A 6318-nucleotide genomic window follows, 5' to 3' on the forward strand; every position below is an offset into this window, starting at 1 on the left:
TCCCAGGGGATTCCCAATATGAAAGAGACAGTAGACTTAACTTCAGTTTCAAAAAGAGCTGGAGGGTATTGTCTTAGTTATCTAGTGTTGCTATTACAGAAATACCCTGAGGATTTAATAAGCAGAAATGTATTCTGTCACAATTCAGCAGGCTAACTAACCAAACTCAAACCAAACACTGCCATCGAGTCATTTCTGACTCATAGCAACCCCCATTAGGTTTCCAAGGCTGTAAATCTTTATGGAAATAGATCACCCTATCTTCCTTCCATGGAGCAGCTGGTGGGTTCGAACTACTGACTTTCCAGTTAGTAGTCAAGTGCCTTATCCATTATGTGACCAGGCTAGTGACCAGTCTGAATTCAGAATGCCTGCTCTAGAGGAAGGATTTTTCTCTCTATTGGCTCTGGGAGAAGGACCTTGTCATCGATCTTCCCCTGGGTCTAGGAGATTTCAGCACAGGGATGAGGTCCAAAGAATGAGCTCTGTTCCCACCTCTTCTTTCTTGGTGGTAATAGGTTCCTTTGGTCTCTGCTTGATTGTTTTATCTCTTTAATGTCTTGACTACTGATCCTGTAGATTGTATTCTTCCTCATTAACATAAATCCCTCTAATCCTGCCTCATGAAGAAAGGTTACCATTTACAACACACAGGATAATTCACATCATACTGAGAATCACAGCCTGACCAAGTTGATATATTTTGGGAGACACTATTCAATCCATAGATACCTCTGCATTTAGCTAGTCCATTTTCAACTGATAAGAATGAAATCCATGGAGAGGAATTGACTATTTAATGATAAACAATAACTTCCAACTCCTAAATCAGTATAGAAATCTTGTATAGCTGCCATTTATGTTGTTGACAAAAGGTATTTGCAATGAATAAGTCCTTGGTCTTGCAAAATTCTACCATGTAATCTGCAGCATCATTTCTATTGCCAAGGTCATATTTTCCAACTGGTCTTATAGAGACTGGTGAAACCCCTTAGATTAAGGTCCCTAATCACCCTTCCAGTACTGTATCAGAGAGTGTTTCACTGATATTCATAAGGTTTTCACTGGGCAATTCTTTGAGAAGTGGATGGCCCTGTCCTCTTTCTGAGTTTGTCTTAGTCTGGAAGCTCCACTGAAACCTGTCCATTATGGTTAACCTTGTTGGTATTTGACATACTGGTGGCATAGTCTCCAATCTCACAGCAAGATGCAAGTCACCACAGTAAGACAAACTGACAGACAAGTGGAATGCTCCTTGGAAGTGAGAATGGCCAGACTTCATTTGACCTACTTTGGTCATGTTATCAGAAAGGACCATTCCCTGGAGAAGGATGTCATGCTTGGCAAAGTGGAGGGTCAATGAAAAAGGGGAAGGTCCTCAATGAGATGGATTGACAGTGGCTGCAACGATCGGCTCAGGTATAGCAAGTATTGTGAGGGTGGCACAGGACCAGGCAGTGTTTTGTTCTGTTATACACAGGGTCACTATGAGTCAGGTCTGACCTGATGGCACCTAACAACAGTCACCCTTCAGGCCTGGAACTGAACTCACTCCCCTGGCTTAACTTCCAGCCAAAAAATAGACAGGACTACAAGGTGAATAATTACACCAGGCAGGCACACTCCTTAAAACAATCAACCATGGGAGATCAGAAGGGCAGCATTTATGCAGGTAGACAACTTAAATGGCAGGAATGCATAGGAAAAAAGGAAGCAGGGAAAAGGTAGCCATAGGAAGGAGATGGGAAGAGAATTGTTTGATTGTGGGGATTGCAATCAATGTTACAAAACAAAATGTGTGTGAACTGCTGAATGGAAAATGCATTTGCTCTGTAAACTTTCACCCAAATCAAAATTTAAAAAGAGAGAGAAAAGGTGCTCCTGAGAATAAACTCACTGCCATCAAGTCAGATCTGACTCATAATGACCCCTCCTTGTGTTTCCAAGGTGGTATCACTATGCAAGTAGATTGCACAACCTTCCTTCTAAGGAGTGGCTGGGGGGTTTGCACCACCAACCTTCTGGTTAGCAGTCAAACACCTCAGGCACTATGCTACCAGAGCTCTTCTCCTGAGGATAGAAGGGAGGATTAAGGGGATTGGGTGTGAAAAGGAGGGTGGGACAGGAAATTTAATGACTAGTCAGAACTAGCTTGGGAGACTAAATGGTGAGGACATCTCTGGGTGGCATAAACAGTTTGTGCTCTCCTGATAATCTAAAGGTTGGTAGTTCAAACCCATTCAGCAGTGTCATGGAAGGAAGGCCAGGCAATCTTCTTTGGTAAAGATTACAATCAAGAAAATCCCATGAAGAACTTCTACTGTGTAACACATGGAGTTGCTATGACTGAGTAGGTGACACACCCACTGCCGTGGAGTCTATTCCAACTCATGGCTACATTATAGTACAGAACAGAACTGCTCCATTGAGTTTCCAAGGCTGTAAATCTTTATGGAAGCACACTGACACATCTTTCTCTGTCACAGCTGCCAGTGAGTTCAAACTTGTTGTTGTTATTGTTATGTGCCATCGAGTCAGAAACGATTCATAGTGACCCCTCCCTCCTTGGGTTTCTGAGGCAGTATCACTACGGAAGTAGATTGCCCCATCTTCCTTCCGAAGAGTGGCTGGTGCGTTTGAACTGCCAGCTTTCTGGTTAGCAGTCAAGTGCCTTAAGCACTCTGTTACCAGAACTCCCAACCTTCAATTTGCAACTGAGTGCTTTAACCACAGTGCCACCATGGCTCCTTGGGTAGGTGACAGAGGCTTATAAAAAGGGAAGACAAAGGCATTGTAGCAACAGAGGGCCCTTGAAGGCAAGACAGTGAGGTTCATTGCCACACCCACAGCCATTAATTCATACCCAATTCATCTGTACATGGAATTTCCCAGAGCCAACTCAGACCTAGAGGACCCAGGCCATCTCTGAAAGACTGACCAGGGCATCATAAGCTACAGAACCCATAGTGCCATGCCATCAGGTCCAATGACCCAACCTCTTCAGATCCCCAGGCTCTGCCTGGAGAAAAGCCAGGGAGGAATTTGTTGTTGCAATCCTGGGACTGTAAATTTGACCTTATGTGATTCCAATGTGTAATGCTTGTAGTGAGACCATAGGCATAAGTCTTAGGTCTAGAGAAATCTGCTGAGATCTGTGCTCCAGTAACAAAAAGGGGGTTCCTCAGGCGTGTGGACCAGACCCACCCATTTCCTTTAGGATCCCTCCACTTCTCTTCCCTGACTGGCCTCGGACCTGAAGTATAGGCTTGTTCGTTGCCTTTTCTCAAGTTGGGTGGCAGACCAGTAGCACTTGAACACTTACTCATGGGACCATGAGGTTCCCATTGGCCGTAGAGCACAGACTTAACTGCTGGCCGTGAGCCTTTCCTTGTGTTTCCTGTGATTTGCCAAGGCATTGTATTTTGGTTACTCTTTTTTCTTTAGTTTTCTTTCTCTTCTTTAACTTTGTTGTTGTTTAACTTTATGGTACAGCAATAAAATGTGATTAAAAGAGCCCTTAAGCTGAAATCAAATCTGAGCTTTATAAACAAACCACCTGTGGTGTCTTGGCCAAGCACTTAAATGGTGAAACCTCAGGTGCCTCATCTATGAAATTGAGGTGACATGTATGCCAGCCTGCCTCCTCACACTTGCTGGAAGGACTTTGAAAATGCTACTTTTATTACTTACAGCCTTTCAGGACTTCAGGCAGCAGAGTTTCCTGGCCAAGCTGCCTCTCTAGGCTCAATGCCCCAGAAAACTGAAGAGCCGGGGTCTTAGTCTGGGGTGGAATGAATGGAGAACAGAAACTGGAAATGAGATAGCATTTCTGGGGTCAGCTGGAAGGAAAGCCTGGAAAAAGAAGCTTTCCCTGGTTTTTCCCTCAAGCTCACATCTCATCCATAAGCAATTCCTGACAGTCTTCCACCTAAATACCTTCCTATCTGTCTACTTTTCTCCATCCCCACTGCCATGCACAGATGACTACCATCACTTGCTTAGATGACTACCATCACTTGCTTAGATAACTGTAACAGCCTTCTACCTGATTTCCCTGCCTTCAGTCCACATACCCTGGTTGGATCTTTTTAAAATGCAAATTTGATCATTAAAGCATTTCCCTGGCTTCCCTTTGCCCTCAGAATATAGTCCAAATGCCTTAACAAAGCTTTCATCACCTGTCGTCTTCCTCCTGCACCCTTCTTTCTCTCTGTGTGTTCCAGTTATCTTCAAACACTATTGGTCCTTTTAACACACTAGCTCTCTCTTAGCTCAGGGCTTTTTGCATTTAGAAATAATTTGATGAACATTCTGAACTCTGTTGAACATACATCTGAGTGGTTTTAACCAGTGCCACCGTACTTCCTGTTCTCTTTCCTACCATGACAGATCCTGTAGCTTTCTGTTCCTTTAGTTATTTTAGAAGTCCATTCTAGTATAGTCCACTTTAAAACTTTAATCCTATGTCAAGTTTTACTCTCTTTCCCTCCTTCCCCTTAACACCAGACAGGCTTCAACAGTTGGACTTTGAGGGGAAGGGATGCACTCCATTCTTTAATAGAACTCTCCCTTTCCTCAATTTAAACTATTTATTGGATCAGTAGATGAGGCAGTCTGTTTCCTTAAAGATTTACAGCCTTGGAAACCTTATGGAGTAATTCTACTCTGTCCCGGAGGATCACTATGAGTTGAAATTTACTCAGGAGCGTTGGGTTTGGTTTTGGTAGGCTTAATGGGTTGGAACCAGAAGAAAGGATTAAGGGGGCAAAGAGCAAAAATTTATTTTACCTAACTGGGCATATATTTGCAATCTTGTGTTAATTGTCTCTGCCTCTCCAGTTAAGGATGACTGATCACTGAGAGCTCTTTTTGGAAGGTGCCCAAATGCTTCCTCTTGTGGACACAGGGGTTAATTTCCTGGGAACTCTCCTTACTACATAATTCCCAGATGATAAATCTGTTCCCCACAAATCTTCAACCCTGCCCTTGTCCTTGTCCTGCTAACCAGGCTCCTCTGGCTTGGTTGACAATTCTCTTGAGAGGTGAACCAGCAAGATGGCCCAAGCCCTATTGATTTCCACACAGCCCATTTGTCTCACTGGAAACTCACACATCCTTGCTAAACCAAATGGCAAAAGTGAGAGGTCTTTCACTGTCAACCATTCTCCCAACTCAAGTAATCACAGAGAACAACTCTGCAAGCTTACTACATAAGCAAATATTCAAACAGGGACTGAGATGTCAGTTTCCCTTTCTTGCCAGCCCACCAATTCCTATGAATGATTCTCTAGGATGTGAGGGAAAAGGGGGCAGAGCACTTGATCTCTTGGCTGGCAACACATGACTTCATCAATTCCCCTGCTCTCCCACCCCCATTTCTTTTTTTTCTTTTTTTCATCTCTACACCAGTTTTCTACTATATCCTAAAGAAGTAGAGAATATAATGAGGGGATATGGTTTAGGATGGCAGAACTGCTTTGCCACCTATTAATGAGCCCTTTGAAGATTCTATTCCTCAGTTGTTAGTGGCACTCTAGAATGTGAGGTATGTGCTCCTTTTTGTCTTCTGTTTGGGGTTCAGAGACCTACAACAGTTCTACTTAATACCCCACTACATAAATGTTGGGAGCTCTGGTAGCGTAGTGCCTAAGGCACCTGACTGCTAACCAGAAGGCTGGTGGTTCAAGCCCACCAGCCACTCCTTGGAAGGAAGGTTGGGCAATCTACTTCCGTAGTGATACTGCCTCAGAAGCCCAAGGAGGGGTCACTATGAGTCAGGTCCAACTCGATGGCACATAACAACAACAACAATACATAAATGTTGCCTCAGTTGTCCAGAATGTATGTCCCTTTTGATGCTTTCCATCTTTCTGTAACTAGTGCTTCCTCATCCTTTAGATGTTAATGTAGATATTGCCTCTACCAGAAAGGACTCCTGACTCTGGCAAGCCTAAGTTAAGAGATGAATACATCACTTCCAAAGCTCACTGTGCTTCCTCATCTTAGCACTCAGCCCATTATCAAGTTGACTCCTGTTAATACATCTTCTTCCTTTATTAGACTAAGCCCTGAGTGCAGAGAAAGTGTTGATTTGTTTAACTTTGTACCCTTATTTAGTATCTCACACTGAGAAAGTACTCAATATTTGTTCACCAAGTACATAAACTAATTACCGGTAAGGTTTTGGGGAAAAGGAGGCCTCTGTGTTATTTGAAAGAGCCTACAGTCTTGTTGATATGCCACTGTTCCTTCTGTCTCCACACAGAGTAGAATAGATTACAAGGGAATAACACTACTATGAATAAGACTAAAAAAAAA

Source organism: Orycteropus afer, unplaced genomic scaffold, assembly GCF_000298275.1.
Source record: "Orycteropus afer afer isolate SDZICR_OR568_19922 unplaced genomic scaffold, OryAfe1.0 scaffold00193, whole genome shotgun sequence".
NCBI classification, from domain to species: Eukaryota; Metazoa; Chordata; class Mammalia; order Tubulidentata; family Orycteropodidae; genus Orycteropus; species Orycteropus afer.